This window comes from Triticum dicoccoides, chromosome 2A (assembly GCF_002162155.2).
Source record: "Triticum dicoccoides isolate Atlit2015 ecotype Zavitan chromosome 2A, WEW_v2.0, whole genome shotgun sequence".
NCBI lineage: Eukaryota > Viridiplantae > Streptophyta > Magnoliopsida > Poales > Poaceae > Triticum > Triticum dicoccoides.
This window is the reverse complement of record NC_041382.1, coordinates 405,040,486-405,060,154: the sequence shown is the minus strand read 5'-3', so window position 1 is coordinate 405,060,154 and position 19,669 is coordinate 405,040,486.

Genomic DNA, 19,669 nt, shown 5'->3' with positions numbered 1-19,669 from the left:
GCTCAAGTAACTAAACCATTTTTAAAATGCATGGTAATCAACTACTCAATAATCAAATCTACTCCACAGAAGTAAAAGAACATGAAAACTACTCCGTCAACGCTAGATTATGTTTTGTTTAATAAGATTATGTAAGTTTTATCATGTCAAATGTGTTCACTAGAAAGAATGTGTATCCTTAATTAGTTGCCAATGTGTGGCCACCCCATTGGTTCCAACATGGGGGACAATGCATGTCCCTATAATAATAGACAACCAAGTAAGAAAAAAGTGGAGTGAAAAACGGCGTCACAAGGTGCACATTAGGTTCTAACATGGAAGGATGAGGCATACATATATGATGGAATGACAGTCGCTTCGCTTGAAGATCCAAAAGCAATAGAGATTTGCAATAGCAAACTCTTGCCTTAGTTAGTGAGTGTGCATTAACATGGTAGTGTGGATGTATTAGTGTATAGATGTTCTTTCTTCGATGCATTTTTCCTTTGTTTTTCAGTCCCAAATTCACATGTTATGTACTCCCTCCGTCCCATGATATAAGATCGTTTTCCAAGCTAACATAGGTTGAAAAATGCTCTTATATTGTGAGAAGGAGGGAGTAAAAAGAAGGTAATAAGAAATAGACGTCTGGTATTTTAAACTTTTGAATGCACTTTTTGGGAAGTAAATATAAGCAGCAGGAGTGCAAATTAACATCCACTTAATAGTCAAATTAAAATCCACTCCCTGAAGTTTTCAAATATTAATTTTTAGGCATCCAAATATTGTTAATCAACTCAGACCACCCATTACTTGTTACTAATAATTAGGCCTCTACAATAGACAAAAAAGAAACAAACAGAAGAGTTCACTCATTTATGAAAAAGATATGCAGCAAGAGTGCAAGACTTCCAGTTAGTTAGGCTGTTGGAACCATGTGAATCAGGACATTAAGCTCTGCTCATGGTCATGAATCGGTGGAACCAGAAGGAAGCAACGAAACTCGGATTGGCATGACAACGCATGCCACGCATAGGTCGTGTGGCCCCACATGACAGGCAAATATGTCACACGATTGTACTTCCCATTTATGTACTTTGCTCAACCAGTAATTATCCCTTTTTGTTATTTCTTTTTTGATACTACATTTCCAAATATAATTATATGGATGCCTGTTTTATCAACTACAAACAACTAAGAAGAAAAATACTACTACTATGATAATATGTATGGTCCGACGATATAAGTTATGATATGTCTGATCACTTCTTTCTCTCCCTATCTCTCTCTACTTGGTTTTTTTTGAAAAATTCGCTCCATGTTGTTACCTTGACCAGTATCTTGAATCAACAACTTTTCTTGGCGTCTGCTTGTCCACCCATTCATAACTCTCATCGTTCCCTTAAAAAAAACTCCCCTAGTATAGTTCCAAACAAAAGGTGAAAAGGAAGTTTCTAGGAAAGGGTCAGTAGCTTTCCAGTGTGGACCACAATATCTTCTCTTCCGTGTGTTGGACGTTGCCATGTTGGGGCCCACGTGACATGTGAGCGCAGCCCCAAGTGTATATCTTCTATGCATGCCACCACAAAAGAACAAGAGGCCAGCCAAGCACCCATAAAAAGACAAAATAGGCAAGTGGGTCTTTTCCTTTCTTTTGAGAGTGAGGAATCCAGGCGAGAGTCCATGCAGCATTTGACAAGTGGGTCCTTAGGTGTCGGCATACCTTCCATTTGGCGTGTGTCGGGTGACACGTGTCGTGAGGCAGGGCCAACCTTCCAACCGAGAGAGGTAGCCACTGCTCTGGTCCAAGTCCATGACGCCGGACCCTTGTATATCTTCACACGCATGTCACGTGAAGATGCTGACAATGGTAATTGGTTCTAGTCGTGATGATGCAGTCATTGGTCTTTCTAGTTGAATGGAGAAATAAAAGTTATAAGATAAGGGTAACTCCAACGTGGATATGTTCATGCATAGCCGGTGGAGTGTCGGACATTCAATCATGGGTATCAAATGTTTGGTTCAGTTTAGGCATTTATTAAATTTTGATATATTTACCATCAAACGGTCAAAATTTTAAAGTATAAACTAATTTCAACCTAAACTAAGCGAGGTACCGGACGGTGACCACGTAGGCATGATCGTCTTGGCCACCGGGACCTCTCTCATCGTTCGCGTCGTCGCTTGAGCATTGTCCGTGCCACCATTGTTGTTGTCATCGGAGTTGTTATCTCCGTCCTTCCAATGGCACAAGACCTGCCAGGCATCACAACTTCACTGTCCAGCTGCCACAACATGCTCATCGTTCGACTGCCTCCTCTTGGCGCAGACGCTCGGTTGCCTTTGACTGGCATCGACGACTGATCGCGAACTCCTCCTTGTGCCGCCCACCCTTCCCTTGGAGCGAGGAGAAGCAGTCAGACTCGGCCAACCCCACTTGGTGGAGCTGGTCGCCGAGCCAACGTCGATGGCGTGCGACGGTCTGCTTGGTGGTTCTGGACTGATCCAGGGCCTAGGCCTCCGCAAGGGCGGGGTCCATGAGTACCCCGGTCAGTGCGATGTCTGACTTCGTGAATGTCACCCAGCACGCCGCATTGCATCACTCACGCCGCTCTGTCTCAACGAGTGATACGTCTCCAACGTATCTATAATTTTTGATTGCTCCATGCTATATTATCTACTGTTTTGGGCAATATTGGGCTTTATTATCCACTTTTATATTACTTTTGGGACTAACCTATTAACCGGAGGCCCAGCCCAGATTTGTTGTTTTATGCCTATTTCAGTGTTTCGAAGAAAAGGAATATCAGACGGAGTCGAAACGGAATGAAATCAACTGGAGAAGTTATTTTTGGAAGGAAACACACCTGATGAACTTGGACCCCACGTCAGGGGAGACACGAGGTGCTCACGAGGGTGGGGGGGGGGCGCCCCCTATCTCGTGGGACCCTCGTGGCTCCTCTGACGTCCTCCCTGCATCCATATATACCCACGTGACCTAAAACTTCTAGAACACAAGTAGATCGGGAGTTCCGCTGACAGAAGCCTCCGTAGCCACCAAAAGTCAATCGGGACCCTGTTCCGGCACCCTGCCGGAGGGGGGAACCCTCACCGGTGGCCATCTTCATCATCCCGGCGCTCCCCATGACGAGGAGGGAGTAGTTCTCCCTCAGGGTTGAGGGGATGTACTAGTAGCTATGTGTTTGATCTCTCTCTCTCTCGTGTTCTTGATTTGGCACGATCTTGATGTATCGCGAGCTTTGCTATTATAGTTGGATCTTATGTTTCTCCTCCCCCTCTTCTCTCTTGTAATGAATTGAGTTTCCCCTTTGAAGTTATCTTATCAGATTGAGTCTTTAAAGACTTGAGAACACTTGATGTATGTCTTGCCGTGGATATCTGTGGTGACAATGGGATACCACGTGCCACTTGATGTATGTTTTGGTGACCAACTTGCGGGTTTCATGACATTGGGAACCTATGCATAGGGGTTGGCACACGTTTTCATCGTGATTCTCCGGTAGAAACTTTGGGGCACTCTTTGAGGTCCTTTGTGTTGGTTGAATAGATGAATCTGAGATTGTGTGATGCATATCGTATAATCATACTGTCGGCGTTCTGGGAACGGGGGTCCCCAGACTTGCCTGCCTGCGGCCTGCGACGTGGCTCAAGTGGGGGCCCAGCACGACCCATCTTCATCAGCCCAAGCTCAAGACCCTCGCGGGGCGGATGACAGGAAGCTTCCTCAAGAGCGGCCTCATCAGGCAGGCTCGCGAGGAGGCGGAGAGATTAATGCAAGGGTACCTCGCGAGGATCCCATGACGCAAGCCATGACAATTAAGGCCAGGCGGGCACTGGCCCGCACAGGGTCCTTGTTTCCCCTTTGGTGCAAAGGGGGCAAGCACAGCCAAGGTATCAGGCAAAGGTTACCATTCCGGTGCAACGAGACCAAGACCAGCCGGACGGCCGGACGGAGGTCACCATGGAGCCCAAGACGACGTCATCACCAGTGCTTTTGGCAGCCGAAGACCACCTTTGGTCAGGATAACTTGTACTAGATGTTCCCCTTCAAAATGGCCAATTGTTGGCGCCCTTCCCGCTCAATTATTCGGGGAGAGGCCCAGGGCCTCTATAAATAGAGCTAGCCTCCACGAAGGAGAAAAGAAGAAAAGAGAGAAAAGGAAAAAAAGGGAAGAGAAGGGAAAAACCCGGTAGAGACTAAGTAGAACACACCGCATCAGCTCAAGAACACCCCTCGCGAGGCTGTTCTTCCCTTGTACTGTCAATCATTAGCCCCAGAGGCAATCCACCACACCACACACTGGAGTAGGGTATTACACCACAACGGTGGCCCGAACTAGTATAAACCTCGTGTCTTTTGTGTTGTTCACCATTTTCATCTTAGTTCGCACAAGAGGATCGGACGTAGATCGGTAGGGGAGAGATCTCCGCGCGCACCCCAGTGTTCGAACCTCAAGGGTCTGCTGGAACCCGAAATCCGACATTTGGTGCGCCAGGTAGGGGTGCGCCGGAATCTTTCTTCCGCTGTTCGCGTGTGATCTTCCGTCGTGTCCATGGCTGACGCTCGTCGGGCTCGCGACGAGCGCCGAGCTGCCCGCGCCACTCGCGTCGCCCAGACGGCGCCCGTCGGCGGCCCCCCTCGTCGTTCCCCGTCGCCCGCCGCCAACGCCGCCACCGGCCTGGCGGGGAACGAGCAGCAGGCCTCGTCCCAGCATCCTTCGGTGCGGCGGGATGGCCGCACCGCCACCCCGTCGCTGACTCCAGCTGGCTCGTCGTCCCACGCCCGTCGCGCACCCATGGATGCGCACGCCTCACTACTCTTGGCGCGGGATCTCCTGCACTATCGCCCCGTCGACGACCTCTACGAGGACTGGCTCGCCCACACCACCGAGCTCGTCAGTGCCGCAGGGGGCTCCCCCTTGCGGTCCCTCTCGCTGCCTCGCTCTCCGTCCCGTGCAGGGGGCGAGGACCAGGAGGCGCCTCCGCCGCCTCCTTCCCAAGAAGGTGCCTTGGCTCCAAGGCGCGCAGCCCCAGGGCAGGACCCTCCACGTCTGGCGCCTGCACAGCAAGAAGGGAGCTGCCAAGAGATCCCACATCCCCGGGAAGGTGCTCGCGCGCTCCCAGCGCCGGCGCGCCAAGATCGCGCCCCAGCGCCTCCACAACAGGACCCCGCGCTGCTCCTAGTGGCGGCGCGTGGTGACCCGCAAGAACAAGTCCAGCACCAGCAAAGGGTGCCGGTGGCCACGGCGGGCTGCCTCGCCTTCACCCCCGAGCTGCGCGGCGTCACATGGCCAGGCAAGTTCAAGCCTGACCTCCCTCCCCGCTACGATGGCACAGCGGACCCTGCGGAGTTCCTGCAGCTCTACGAGCTGGGCATCGTAGCCGCCAACGGAAACGAAAAGGTCATGGTGAATTGGTTCCCCATGGCGCTCAAGGACGGTGCCCGCACCTGGCTCCTGAACCTGGCTCCCGGCACGATCTCCTCCAGGAGTGAGATGCGCACCCGCTTCATCGCCAACTTCCAGGGCACTCGCGACCGGCCCTCGGCCGTGAGCGACCTGCGCCGCATCAAGCAACAGCCAGGAGAAACCCTGGAGAAGCACATCTAGCGCTTCAACTACGCTCGCCTCAAGATCCCCAAGGTAACTGAAGAAGCTATCATCTCAGCCTTCTCCGATGGCGTGCGCGACGTCAAGTTGAAGGAAGAGCTAGCAATCCATGAAGACCCGTGCACATCCCTGGAGCTGTTCAACTTGGCGACCAAGTGCGCCAGGGCTGAGGAAGGGCGTCTCTCCCTCCTCGAGCTCCCGGCAGCCGACCCGGAAGAAAAGAAGCTCAAGGCCAAAGACGTGAAGCGCAAGGGGGCTGCCGTGCTAGCAGCGGAACCGGACACCAAGCGAGGCAGGGATCAGCCTGAGTCATCCAAGGGCGGACGGTACTGCGTGTACCACGACCTCCACACCCACAACACCAACGAATGTCAAGAGCTCAGAGCCGTGCGAGATGAGCGAATCGGCCGGCGCCCAGAGCGCAACGACAGGGGCTATGGCCGAGGAGGAGGAAGAGGTGGCGGACGATGGGAAGACTGTGGCCTTCGCCAGGGATGGCGTGACCGCCCTCGCGAGGACCGCTGGCAGGACCAGCCTCGCGAGGGAGGCTGGAGGGACCAGCCTCGTGAGGGCCACCCGCACGGCAACGCAGGCCTCCCTCCTCTGCCGCCTCCACCAAGGAGGAACGAAGACCAACACCAAGACGATGGGACTGGGGGCTTCCAAGAGCCACGTGCAATTGCTTGCATCTTGGGTGGCGCCCAGGCCCCAGCCTCACAACGCATCTTCAAGCAGTTTGCTCGTGAGGTGGATGCAGTCCTTCCTAAGCTTGAGGCCACGCGCCCTCTCAGGTGGTCTACGTGCGCGATCACATTCAGTTCCGCAGACCAGCTCAAGTGTGCGGCAACGGCCGGAATCCTCCTGATGCTTTGCTCCCCAGTCATCAGCAACGTGTAGGTCACCACGACCCTCATCGATGGCGGGGTAGGACTCAACGTCCTGTTCATCGAGACGTTCGACAATCTCCAAGTGTCGTACCACCAGCTTCAGCCGACCAAGCCTTTCTCAGGAGTCACCGATGGTTCCACTGTTCCAATTGGGCAAGTTCGCCTTCCGGTCACCTTCGGGCAATGCAACAACTACCGCACCGAGCTCATCGACTTCGACGTCGCTCACATCTGCCTGCCGTACAACGCCATCCTCGGGTACCCAACCCTAGCCAAGTTTATGGCAGTGACTCACCATGGTTACAATGTCCTCAAGATGCCAGGAAGCGGTGGAGTCATCACCGTACCCTGTGAAGAAAGGGATGCAGTGTGCTCGCTTGAGCGTGCGTTCCAAGCCGCAGCAATCAAAGACCCAGATCACAGGAGCGGGAGGCCTCCCAAGGCGACCCTCAAGAAGAAGAAGACCTCACCTGGCCCGAGCCACAAGGAGGCAGGCACCTCCGGAGGTATTGCGTCAGGATTCGCGCCCGATCAGGGTGCGCCACCCTCTCACGCATAGGAAGGCGCACCCGATGCCCTCCTCAGGCAGGGCTCAGGGGCTCTCTCTTGGAGAGCCGCCGACCTTGCCAAGGTCGCGGGGGAGGCGCTCGGGCACCACTTGGAGGGGTGCTTTCAAGCATGCTTCCCTCAGGAAGGTACAAGTCAAAGGAGACCAAACCCTCAGGAGTTCATCGCAAGGAACACCCATGAGCTACAAGAGTCCAGAGTCATGCGCGGCAGCCGCCGCTTACCTGCCATGGCCCCACATCCAGGCGAGGATGGAGGACTGCGCGTCTGCGTCGACGTACCAGGGCTCAACCGAGCTGCGTCCCAGGAGCGCCTATGGCCTTCGACCGTAGGGCGCTGCGGGGGACCACCTCACAGCTATGTTCGCATGCCCTTCGGCCTGCCGAGCGCGGTCGCTGCACATCAGCGCCTGTTGAGGAGCATTCTGGAGGCTCAGGAGGTCGGGCCTCGCGCGGTCCTGGTGGAGGTGGCGATGGTCCCCGAAGACCTACACGTGCCACCGGAGCCTCTCGAGGCCCCTGGGCCTGGGGGATCATGAGGACCGACGTCTTCACCGCACATCGCTCACTTCCTCAGCATCACTTCATCTTCAACAGCACCAGGTGACATCTTTCAGAGTTCTACTTTCAGCTGGGAGCGCCCACAGGGCTGCACCATTCCCAGGCCGCGTGGGTCCGTCCTCGCGGCATGTATACATTTTGTTTATGCTCTTTACTTACCTTATTGGGGGCGCCCCTCGGGCTACACCATCCCCACGCCACTCGGGCCCGACCCAGCGGCGGTTGCTTTTACCTGCGCTCGCTTGAAATTGGATTTCCTCCTATGTGCTTAACATATCTGACCTAATCACCTGCTCGATCGACGCCTATCTGAAGAGCCGCTCGCTCTGGCACGGCGCGTGCGCACGGGTTTGTCCCTACAGCGTTGATAAACCTGAGTGGTCGAGCTCTGGCCGCGGCAGCCTCGCACGGCGCCACCTCACCAGGCCCTCAGTGCCCTGACTGCTCCCTTGGAGTGACCATAGGTTGGCCGGCAACCATAACGACAGGCCTTGTTTCTCCTCATGATTGGTGTGCAGGACCTACTCCAGGAGCAACGTTGGGGGCATCGTGAGCTCTCTCTCCCCCTCTTCGGCACGGACCGCTTGCATGTTAAAGGGGGGGTACCTGAGCATCGCAACTCATGGGCTTCTACTGGCTCTCCAGCCCTCACCCCCTGGCCTTGACCCACGACATCGCGACCTGTCATACCAGCGGCGGCTGAGCTCGCTCGAGGGCCGGGACCTGAGGACGTAGAGCGTTAAGGAAAGTGCGGGGGAGTGGGAAGAAACTCGCGAGGGCCTAACCCAGCAGTACCTCGGCCACCGCCTCTCGGGCCGGGTGCCTCTCCGAGGAACTACGTCAGATGCACAAGATAAGTCGCACCCTCGCAAGAGCTAGACCAACGCAGTGCTAAATCCCCGCCCAGTGCAACTCTGCAGCGGCGACGCTACCTTCCTTTCTCGCCCAGCAAGGATTGCTTGAGCGCTAAAGGGGACCTCTCGAGCATCGCGACTCGGGGGCTCTTACCGGACCTCGGGCCACTCACCTCCTGGCCTTGACCACGGCATCGTGACCTGGCATACCAGCGATGGCTGAAGCCTGCCTAGGGACTGGGACCTGTTAGCGTAGAGCGCCAAGTCCTCGTGAGGATAGAAAGGGGGAGCTTAGCCGGGACAGAACGGACACCTCACGCCAATTCATATTAAGGATATAATATTTACAAAAGGCACGGCAGACGCCTTACATACCCCCGCGGGGTGTTGCTCTAATTCCTCGCAGGGAACAAAAGGTGCTAACCCTAAGGAACGCTACTTGCTAGCACCTCCCCAAGCGACGCCATCATCAACAATGGGCTGCCCAGCGCCGGCGCCAATCCCATCCAGATCAGTGGCGTCAGTGCCCGATGCAGCTGCCCCACTCCGAGCGCGGCGCGAGCTCGGAGGCTCATAGCTGTCGTCGCTCGTCTCCGGGGTCGCGAGGAGTTCGGGGGAGCCGCTGAAGCCCTCAGCCCCTTCGCTGCTGCCTGAGGAGCTGCAGGAGGACCAACGGGCGGGGCTGATCCTCGCCAGTTCGTCACCCCTGCCGCTTCCCTTAGGGCAGCATTCCAGCCGGCGTCCTTCTGCATCAAAGACCTTGAAGAACATCAAGGAGGCGCCGTCGTATTCAAGATGGATCACCAAGGCGCCATCCGCACGACAGACCCGGGCAATCTCACCCCAGCCCCGGGTCATGAACACCTTGCCTGGAGCGACGACCGCGACCTCTGCTCCGGTTGTAGGGGTGACACAGTCGGCATGCTGCAGCCAGAGCTCTAGGGCCCCGCTCGGCGGCATCTCGAAGGCGAAGGAGGGAGGAAGGCGGATCCACGAAGTTGGAGGCATGGCGGCATGGAGCACAAGCTCGTGAGAGGAGCGCTCCGCATGGACTCCATGGGGGACGCGCACCACTGTGACTCGCCGGCGTCGGCGGCGACGCTGTCGGTGTTGCTCGGCGCCCTCCCACCTGGGGCCTACGACGCGGGCGTACAAGGGAAGCGTAAACCCAGGCAGCGGCCTCTCATACCACGGCCTCGACACCTCCTGCCAGGAGCCTTCATCCCGGTGACAGAGGATTGGCCGCTTCTTCGGCGGGAGGGGGTCAGGACCCTCTCTAGGGGCCTTTCCCTTCTCCTCAGCTGAAAACCGGCGGATCGGTGCCATTGGTGCAAGAGGAAGCAAGGATGAGGAAGAAGAAGAGGAGGAGTAACGGAAAGGGGTGAACTGGCGGAGCTCACGCAGCCCCGTACTTATAGTCGGGGAAGGCCAACCGCCGAGCACCATGACCTTAGGTAATCATGACCCATATCTCTGCATGCAGGGACTTGTCAAGCTGTGCAGTTGCCGAGGCGTCGTGGGAAGTGCAGATGCCCACGTCCAATCAACCGCCACGCGGTGCCCAATGCCGCAGGCTGTTAGGGCCCGCGACGCTTCGTGCTTGCCCCTTCGCTTCTCTGCTAAGCCAAGCCCGTGTGCGCCTTGGGCCCGGGGGCTATTGTCGGTGTTCTGGGAACGGGGGTCCCCAGACTTGCCTGCCTGCGGCCTGCGGCGTGGCTCAAGTTGGGGCCCAGCACGACCCATCTTCATCAACCCAAGCTCAAGACCCTCGCGAGGGGCCAAGCCTCGCGGGGCGGACGACAGGAAGCTTCCTCAAGAGCGGCCTCATCAGGCAGGCTCGCGAGGAGGCGGAGAGATCAATGCAAGGGTACCTCACGAGGATCCCATGACGCAAGCCATGACGATTAAGGCCAGGCGGGCGGCAGGCGGGCGCCGGCCCGCGCAGGGTCCTTGTTTCCCCTTTGGTGCAAAGGGGGCAAGCACAAGCCAACGTATGAGGCAAAGGTTACCATTCCGGTGCAACGAGACCAAGACCAGCCGGACGGAGGTCACCATGGAGCCCAAGACGGCGTCATCACCAGTGCTTTTGGCAGCCGAAGACCACCTTTGGTCAGGATAACTTGTACTAGATGTTCCCCTTCAAAATGGCCAATTGTTGGCGCCCTTCCCGCTCAATTATTCGGGGAGAGGCCCAGGGCCTCTATAAATAGAGCTAGCCTCCACGAAGGAGAAAAGAAGAAAAGAGAGAAAAGGAAAAAAAGGGAAGAGAAGGGAAAAATCCGGTAGAGACTAAGTAGAACACACTGCATCAGCTCAAGAACACCCCTCGCGAGGCTGTTCTTCCCTTGTACTGTCAATCATCAGCCCCAGAAGCAATCCACCACACCACACACTGGAGTAGGGTATTACACCACAACGGTGGCCCGAACTAGTATAAACCTCGTGTCTCTTGTGTTGTTCACCATTTTCATCTTAGTTCGCATGAGAGGATCAGACGTAGATCGGTAGGGGAGAGATCTCCGCGCGCACCCCAGTGTTCGAACCTCAAGGGTCTGCCGGAACCCGAAATTCGACACATACCCATGGATACTTGAGGTGACATTGGAGTATCTAGGTGACATTAGGGTTTTGGTTGATTTGCATCTTAAGGTGTTATTCTAGTACAAACTCTAGGGCTGTTTGTGACACTTATAGGAATAGCCCAACGGATTGATTGGAAAGAATAACTTTAAGGTGGTTTCGTACCCTACCATAATCTCTTCGTTCGTTCTCCGCTATTAGTGAATTTGGAGTGACTCTTTGTTGCATGTTGAGGGATAGTTATGTGATCCAATTATGTTAGTATTGTTGAGGGAACTTACACTAGAGAAAGTATGAACCCTAGGCCTTGTTTCAACGCATTGCAATACCGTTTACGCTCACTTTTATCACTTGCTACCTTGCTGTTTTTATTATTTCAGATTACAAAAACTATTATCTACTATCCATATACCACTTGTATCACCATCTCTTCGCCGAACTAGTGCACCTATACAATTTACCATTGTATTGGGTGTGTTAGGGACACAAGAGACTCTTTGTTATTTGGTTGCAGGGTTGCTTGAGAGAGACCATCTTCATCCTACGCCTCCTACGTATTGATAAACCTTAGGTCATCCACTTGAGGGAAATTTGCTACTGTCCTACAAACCTCTGCACTTGGAGGCCCAACAACGTCTACAAGAAGAAGGTTGTGTAGTAGACATCAAGCTCTTTTCTGGCGCCGTTGCCGGGGAGGTGAGTGCTTGAAGGTATATCTTTAGATCTTGCAATCGAGTCTTTTAGTTTCTTGTTTTATCACTAGTTTAGTTTATAAAAGAAAACTATAAAAAATGGAATTGAGTTTGTCTCATACGCTTCACCTTTTTAATATCTTTCGTGAGTATGATGGAAAGGAAAATTGTGCTCAAGTGCTAGAAGAAGAAATCTATAAAATGTTTGGCACTAAATATTTGAATGATGAGCATTATTGCAATGTTGTTAGTACGAATTCTTTGAATATCCATAATACTAATGATGATTGCACTAGTTATGATGAAAATGCCTCCTATAAACATGTCAACTTTTGTGGAGTAGACTGGGTTTGCAAGTACACACCAAATAGGGAAGATAGATATTGCAAGAGGCATAAGTACTTAGAAACCAAATTGTTGCAAGAAGAGCTAGATGAATGTGCTGAAAGATTCAATATTTTTCATGCTCCTTGTGAACTTTGCAATGAACATGGTCATTTAAAGCTCCAATGCTATTTGTTTCATGATCAAGTCGTGTCCAAATATTGTGATAATTTGATTACCCTTGAGCATCATAAAGAGCTTAGCCTTCTTTTGGGTTATGAAGAAATGAAACGTATAACTAAGGATATTCCAAAATTTGCCCTTGATAAAGTTCTTGATTTTGATCTAGAAAATATTTATATGTATCGTGCGGTGAATTGCATTGAAAATCCTTATATTGCCAATTACATAAAGAAAAGAAAACAAATAGAGGATGAAGAGAATACTAATGAAAGGGAAGAGACTTCCCAATATCCTCCTATTATTTCTTATGATGAATCATGTAACGAGAAGGAGCCTCCTATTCAACCAATCTCATTAATAAGGAGCTCCAAAAAGAGAATTGAACCCACTCATGATGTGGTGAAGAAGAAGAAAAGAAAAAGGAAGAGAGGTAAAAAGATATCTCTCCCAAATAATGTCGCTCCTATTACTATTGTGCCTCATGAAAATATAATTGTGGAAGATAATGATACTTCTTATGATCTTGAAAATCTTTTTGGCACTTGCTTGGAAGAATATAATAATTGCTATACTATTGGTGCTATCCATGCTATTAATGATGAGAGTGATTATGCTTATGATACGAAAAGGCCCAAGCTTGGGGAAGCTATGTTTGATGAGGATGACATATTTGAGAATATATTTGCTAAAATTAATGTTTGTCCCAAGCTTGGGGATGCTACGCTTAATGAAGATTATATTTTTAGTCTACCAAATTTTGATATGCAAACTCATAATGATAATAACATGCCTCCTACTTATGATAATTATTGTGATGATACATATGCTATAAAAAGTAGTGAGGATTATATTTATAAAACTTGTCATGATTATGGTTACCCCTTTTATGAACATTACTCTTTTAATGTGGAAACAATTTATAATATTCAAGTCTCTTATGATACTCCCACTATTATTCATGAGAAGAATTTTGCTTATGTGGAAAGTAGTAAAAATTCTATGCTTGTAGATCATGAAAAGAATGCTTTAGGTGCTGGTTATATTGTTGAATTCATTCATGATGCTACTGAAAATTATTATGAGGGAGGAACATATGCTTGTAGGAATTGCAATAATATCAAGTTTCCTCTCTATGTGCTTAAAATTTTGAAGTTATGCTTGTTTTGCCTTCCTATGCTAGTTGATTGTTGTTCCCATAAGTTGTTTGCTCACAAAATCCCTATGCATAGGAAGTATGTTAGACTTAAATGTGCTAGTCATATTCTTCATGATGCTCTCTTTATGTTACAATTCTTATCCTCTATATGAGCATCATTGAATTCATCATGCCTAGCTAGGGGCATTAAACGATAGCGCTTGTTGGGAGGCAACCCAATTTTATTTTTGTTCCTTGCTTTTTGTTCCTGTTTAGCAATAAATAATTCATCTATCTTCTGTTTAGATGTGGTTTTATGTGTTTAATTAGTGTTTGTGCCAAGTAGAACCTTTGGGAATACTTGGGGGAAGTCTTGTTGATCATGCTGTCAAAAACAGAAACTTTAGCGCTCACGAGAATTGCTGCCATTTTTTATTGGAGAGTGATATTTAGTTAATTCTTTTTGCAGATGATTAATAGATAAATTTCTCAGGTCATAAATGTATTTGAGAATTGTATGAGTTCCATAAGTATACGTTTGATCCAGATTACTACAGACTGTTCTGTTTTTGACAGATTCTGTTTTTCTTGTGTTGTTTACTTATTTTGATGAATCTATGGCGTAAAATAGTTTATAAACCATAGAGAAGTTGGAATACAGTAGGTTTAACACCAATATAAATAAATAATGAGTTTATTACATTACCTTGAAGTGGTGATTTATTTTCTTATACTAACGGAGCTTACGAGTTTTCTGTTAAGTTTTGTGTTGTGAAGTTTTCAAGTTTTGGGTAAGGATTCGATGGAGTATGGAATAAGGAGTGGTAAGAGCCTAAGCTTGGGTATTCCCAAGGCACCCCAAGGTAATATTCAAGGATAGCCAAGAGCCTAAGCTTGGGGATGCCCCGGAAGGCATCCCCTCTTTCGTCTTCGTTCATCGGTAACTTTACTTGGAGCTATATTTTTATTCGCCACATGATATGTGTTTTGCTTGGAGCGTCATGTAATTTTGTTTTGCTTTGCTTGCTGTTTGAATAAAATACCAAGATCTGAAATTATTAAATGTTATAGAGCCTTCACATAGTTGCGTAATTATTCAACTACTCATTGATCTTCACTTATATCTTTCGGAGTAGTTAGTCGTTTGCTCTACTGCTTCACTTATATCTTTTAGAGCATGGTGGTAGTTTTATTTTGAAGAAATAGATGAACTCTCATGCCTCACTTATATTATTTTGAGAGTCTTAAATATCATGGTAATTTGCTTAAAATCCTAATATGCTAGGTATTCAAGAATAATAAAACTTTCTTATGAGTGTGCTGAATACTATGAGAAGTTTGATACTTGATAATTGTTTTGAGATATGGAGATGGTGATATTAGAGTCATGCTAGTTGAGTGGTTATGAATTTGAGAAATACTTGTGTTGAAGTTTGTGATTCCCGTAGCATGCACGTATGGTGAACCGTTATGTGATGAAGTCGGAGCATGATTTATTTATTGATTGCCTTCCTTATGAGTGGTGGTCGGGGACGAGCGATGGTCTTTTCCTACCAATCTATCCCCCTAGGAGCATGCGTGTAGTACTTTGTTTCGATGACTAATAGATTTTTGCAATAAGTATGTGAGTCCTTTATGACTAATGTTGAGTCCATGGATTATACGCACTCTCACCCTTCCACCATTGCTAGCCTCTCTAGTACCGCACAACTTTCGCCGGTACCATAAACCTTCCTCAAAATAGCCACCATACCTACCTATTATGGCATTTCCATAGCCATTCCGAGATATATTGCCATGCAACTTTCCACCGTTCCGTTTATGACACACTCCATCATTGTCATATTGCTTAGCATGATCATGTAGTTGACATCGTATTTGTGGAAGGACACTGTTCATAATTCTTTCATACATGTCACTCATGCATCATTGCACATCCCGGTACACCGCCGGAGGCATTCATATAGAGTCATATCTTGTTCTAAGTATCGAGTTGTAATTCTTGAGCTGTAAGAAAAATAAAAGTGTGATGATCATCATTATTAGAGCATTGTCCCAGTGAGGAAAGGATGATGGAGACTATGATTCCCCCACAAGTCGGGATGAGACTCCGGACGAAAAATAAAAAAAGAGGCCAAAGAATCCCCAAAAAAAGAGGCCAAAGAAGCCCAAATAAAAAAGAGGCCATAAAAAAGAGAAGGCTCAAATAAAAAAAATAAGAGAAAAATAGAGAAGGGACAATGCTACTATCCTTTTACCACACTTGTGCTTCAAAGTATCACCATGATCTTCATTATAGAGAGTCTCCTATGTTGTCACTTTCATATACTAGTGGGAATCTTTCATTATAGAACTTGGCTTGTATATTCCAATGATGGGCTTCCTCAAAATGCCCTAGGTATTGGTGAGCAAGCAAGTTGGATGCACACCCACTAGTTTCTTTTCTTGAGCTTTCATATACTTATAGCTCTAGTGCATCTGTTGCATGGCAATCCCTATTCACTCACATTGATATCTATTGATGGGCATCTCCATAGCCCATTGATACGCCTAGTTGATGAGAGACTATCTTCTCCTTTTTTTGTCTTCTCCACAACCACCACTCTATTCCACCTATAGTGTTATGTCCATGGCTCACGCTCATGTATTGCGTGAAGATTGAAAAAGTTTGAGAACATCAAAAGTATGAAACAATTGTTTGGCCTGTCATCGGGGTTGTGCATGATTTAAATACTTTGTGTGGTGAAGATGGAGCATAGCGAGACTATATGATTTTGTAGGGATAACTTTCTTTGGCCGTGTTATTTTGAGAAGACATAATTGCTTAAGTTAGTATGCTTGAAGTATTATTATTTTTATGTCAATATGAACTTTTGTCTTGAATCTTTCGGATCTGAATATTCATATCACAAGTAAGAAGAATTGCATTGAAATTATGCCAACTAGCATTCCACATAAAAAAATGTCTTTTTTATCATTTACCTACTCGAGGACGAGCAAGAATTAAGCTTGGGGATGCTTGATACGTCTCCAACGTATCTATAATTTTTGATTGCTCCATGCTATATTATCTACTGTTTTGGGCAATATTGGGCTTTATTATCCACTTTTATATTACTTTTGGGACTATCCTATTAACCGGAGGCCCAGCCCAAATTTGCTGTTTTATGCCTATTTCAGTGTTTCAAAGAAAAGGAATATCAGACGGAGTCGAAACGGAACGAAATCAACTGGAGAAGTTATTTTTGGAAGGAAACACACCTGATGAACTTGGACCCCACGTCAGGGGAGACACGAGGTGCTCACGAGGGTGGGGGGCGCGCCCCCCCTAGGGCGCGCCCCCTGTCTCGTGGGACCCCCGTGGCTCCTCCGACGTCCTCCCTGCACCCATATATACCCACGTGACCTAAAACTTCCAGAATGCAAGATAGATCGGGAGTTCCGCCGCCAGAAGCCTCCATAGCCACCAAAAGTCAATCGGGACCCTGTTCCGGCACCCTGCCGGAGCGGGGAACCCTCACCGGTGGCCATCTTCATCATCCCGGCGCTCCCCATGACGAGGAGGGAGTAGTTCTCCCTCGGGGCTGAGGGTATGTACCAGTAGCTATGTGTTTGATCTCTCTCTCTCTCTCGTGTTCTTGATTTGGCACGATCTTGATGTATCGCGAGCTTTGCTATTATAGTTGGATCTTATGTTTCTCCTCCCCCTCTTCTCTCTTGTAATGAATTGAGTTTCCCCTTTGAAGTTATCTTATCGGATTGAGTCTTTAAAGACTTGAGAACACTTGATGTATGTCTTGCCGTGGATATCTGTGGTGACAATGGGATACCACGTGCCACTTGATGTATGTTTCGGTGTCCAACTTGCGGGTTTCGTGACATTGGGAACCTATGCATAGGGGTTGGCACACGTTTTCATCATGATTCTCCGGTAGAAACTTTGGGGCACTCTTTGAGGTCCTTTGTGTTGGTTGAATAAATGAATCTGAGATTGTGTGATGCATATCGTATAATCATACCCACGGATACTTGAGGTGACATTGGAGTATCTAGGTGACATTAGGGTTTTGGTTGATTTGCATCTTAAGGTGTTATTCTAGTACGAACTCTAGGGCTGTTTGTGACACTTATAGGAATAGCCCAACGGATTGATTGGAAAGAATAACTTTAAGGTGGTCTCGTACCCTACCATAATCTCTTCGTTCGTTCTCCGCTATTAGTGACTTTGGAGTGACTCTTTGTTGCATGTTGAGGGATAGTTATGTGATGCAATTATGTTAGTATTGTTGAGGGAACTTACACTAGCGAAAGTATGAACCCTAGGCCTTGTTTCAACGCATTTCAATACCGTTTATGCTCACTTTTATCACTTGATACCTTGCTGTTTTTATTATTTCAGATTACAAAAACTATTATCTACTATCCATATACCACTTGTATCACCATCTCTTCGCCGAACTAGTGCACCTATACAATTTACCATTGTATTGGGTGTGTTGGGGACACAAGAGACTCTTTGTTATTTGGTTGCAGGGGTGCTTGAGAGAGACCATCTTCATCCTACGCCTCCTACGGATTGATAAACCTTAGGTCATCCACTTGAGGGAAATTCACTACTGTCCTACAAACCTCTGCACTTGGAGGCCCAACAACGTCTACAAGAAGAAGGTTGTGTAGTAGACATCAACGAGGAATTTGTTGTCCTTGTGGATGCCAGGTAGGAGGGATCCTCCTTCACGGTGACCGAGAGCCACTAGCTGCCCAAATGCCGACGCGACAAGGATAGTGGTGCCTGCTCCTTGTTGGGGCGTTCAATCTAAACGTCACTGCTGTGTGGCGCAGATGTCGGCTCATCCTTCATGTTGTGTCCGATTTGGACGTTGCGATGGGGCACAGGAGAGAGCGATACCGGGCCACAATCGATGATTTGCCGCACTAGCACCATCTCCATATGCCCCGTGAGTTCCTCTTCCATCTGTTGGGGAACGCAATATTTCAAAATTTTCCTACGATCAAGCAAGATCTATCTAGGAGATGCATAGAAATGAGAGGGGAAGAGTATGTCTACGTACCCTCATAGACCGAAAGCGGAAGCGTTATGAAATGCGGTTGATGTAGTCGAACATCTTCGCGATCCAACCGGTCAAGTACCTAGTGCACGACACCTCCGCGATCGGCACGCGTTTAGCTCGGTGACGTCCCTCCTACTCTTGATCCAGCTGAGGCCGAGGGAGAGTTTTGTCAGCACGACGACATGACAACGGTGACGATGAAGTTACCGACGCAGGGCTTCGCCTAAGCACTACAACGATATGACTGAGGTGGAATTCTGTGGGGGGGGGGGAGCACCACACACGGATAAACAATCAACTTGTGTGTCTATGGGGTGCCCCCTTCCCACGTATATAAAGGAGGGGGGAAGAGGAGGCCGGGCTAGGAGGGGCGCGCCTATAGGGGGAGTCCAACTAGGATTCCCAATCCTAGTTGGAGTCCCCTTCCTTTTCCAAGAGGGGAGAGAGGGAAGGAGTAGGAGAGGGAGAAGGAAAGAGAGGGGGGCGCCACCCCCTCCCTAGTCCAATTCGGACTTTCCATGGGGGGGCACCCCTTGAGGCCCTCCTCTTCTTTCCCATATGGCCCATTAAGGCCCACTACTTCCGCCGGCGAATTCCCGCAACTCTCCGGTACTCCGAAAAATACCCGAATCACTCGGAACCTTTCCGATGTCCGAATATAGCCTTGCAATTTATCGATCTTTACGTCTCCACCCTTTCGAGACTCCTCGTCATGTCCGTGATCTCATCCGGGACTTCGAACAACCTTCGGTAAATCAAATCACATAACTCATAATACAAATCGTCATCAAACGTTAAGCATGCGGACCCTACGGGTTCGAGAACTATGTAGACATGACCGAGACTCACTTCCGGTCAATAACCAATAGTGGAACCTAGATGCTCATATTGGTTCCTACATATTCTACGAAGATCTTTATCGGTCAAACCGCATAACAACATACGTTGTTCCCTTTGTCATCGGTATGTTACTTGCCCGAGATTCGATCGTCGGTATTTCAATACCTAGTTCAATCTCATTACCGGCAAGTCTCTTTACTCGTTCCGTAATGCATCATCCCGTAACTAACTCTTTAGTCACATTGCTTGCAAGGCTTATAGTGATGAGCATCACCGAGAAGGCCCAGAGATACCTCTCCGACAATCGGAGTGACAAATCCTAATCTCGATCTATGCCAACTCAACAAACACCATCGGAGACACCTG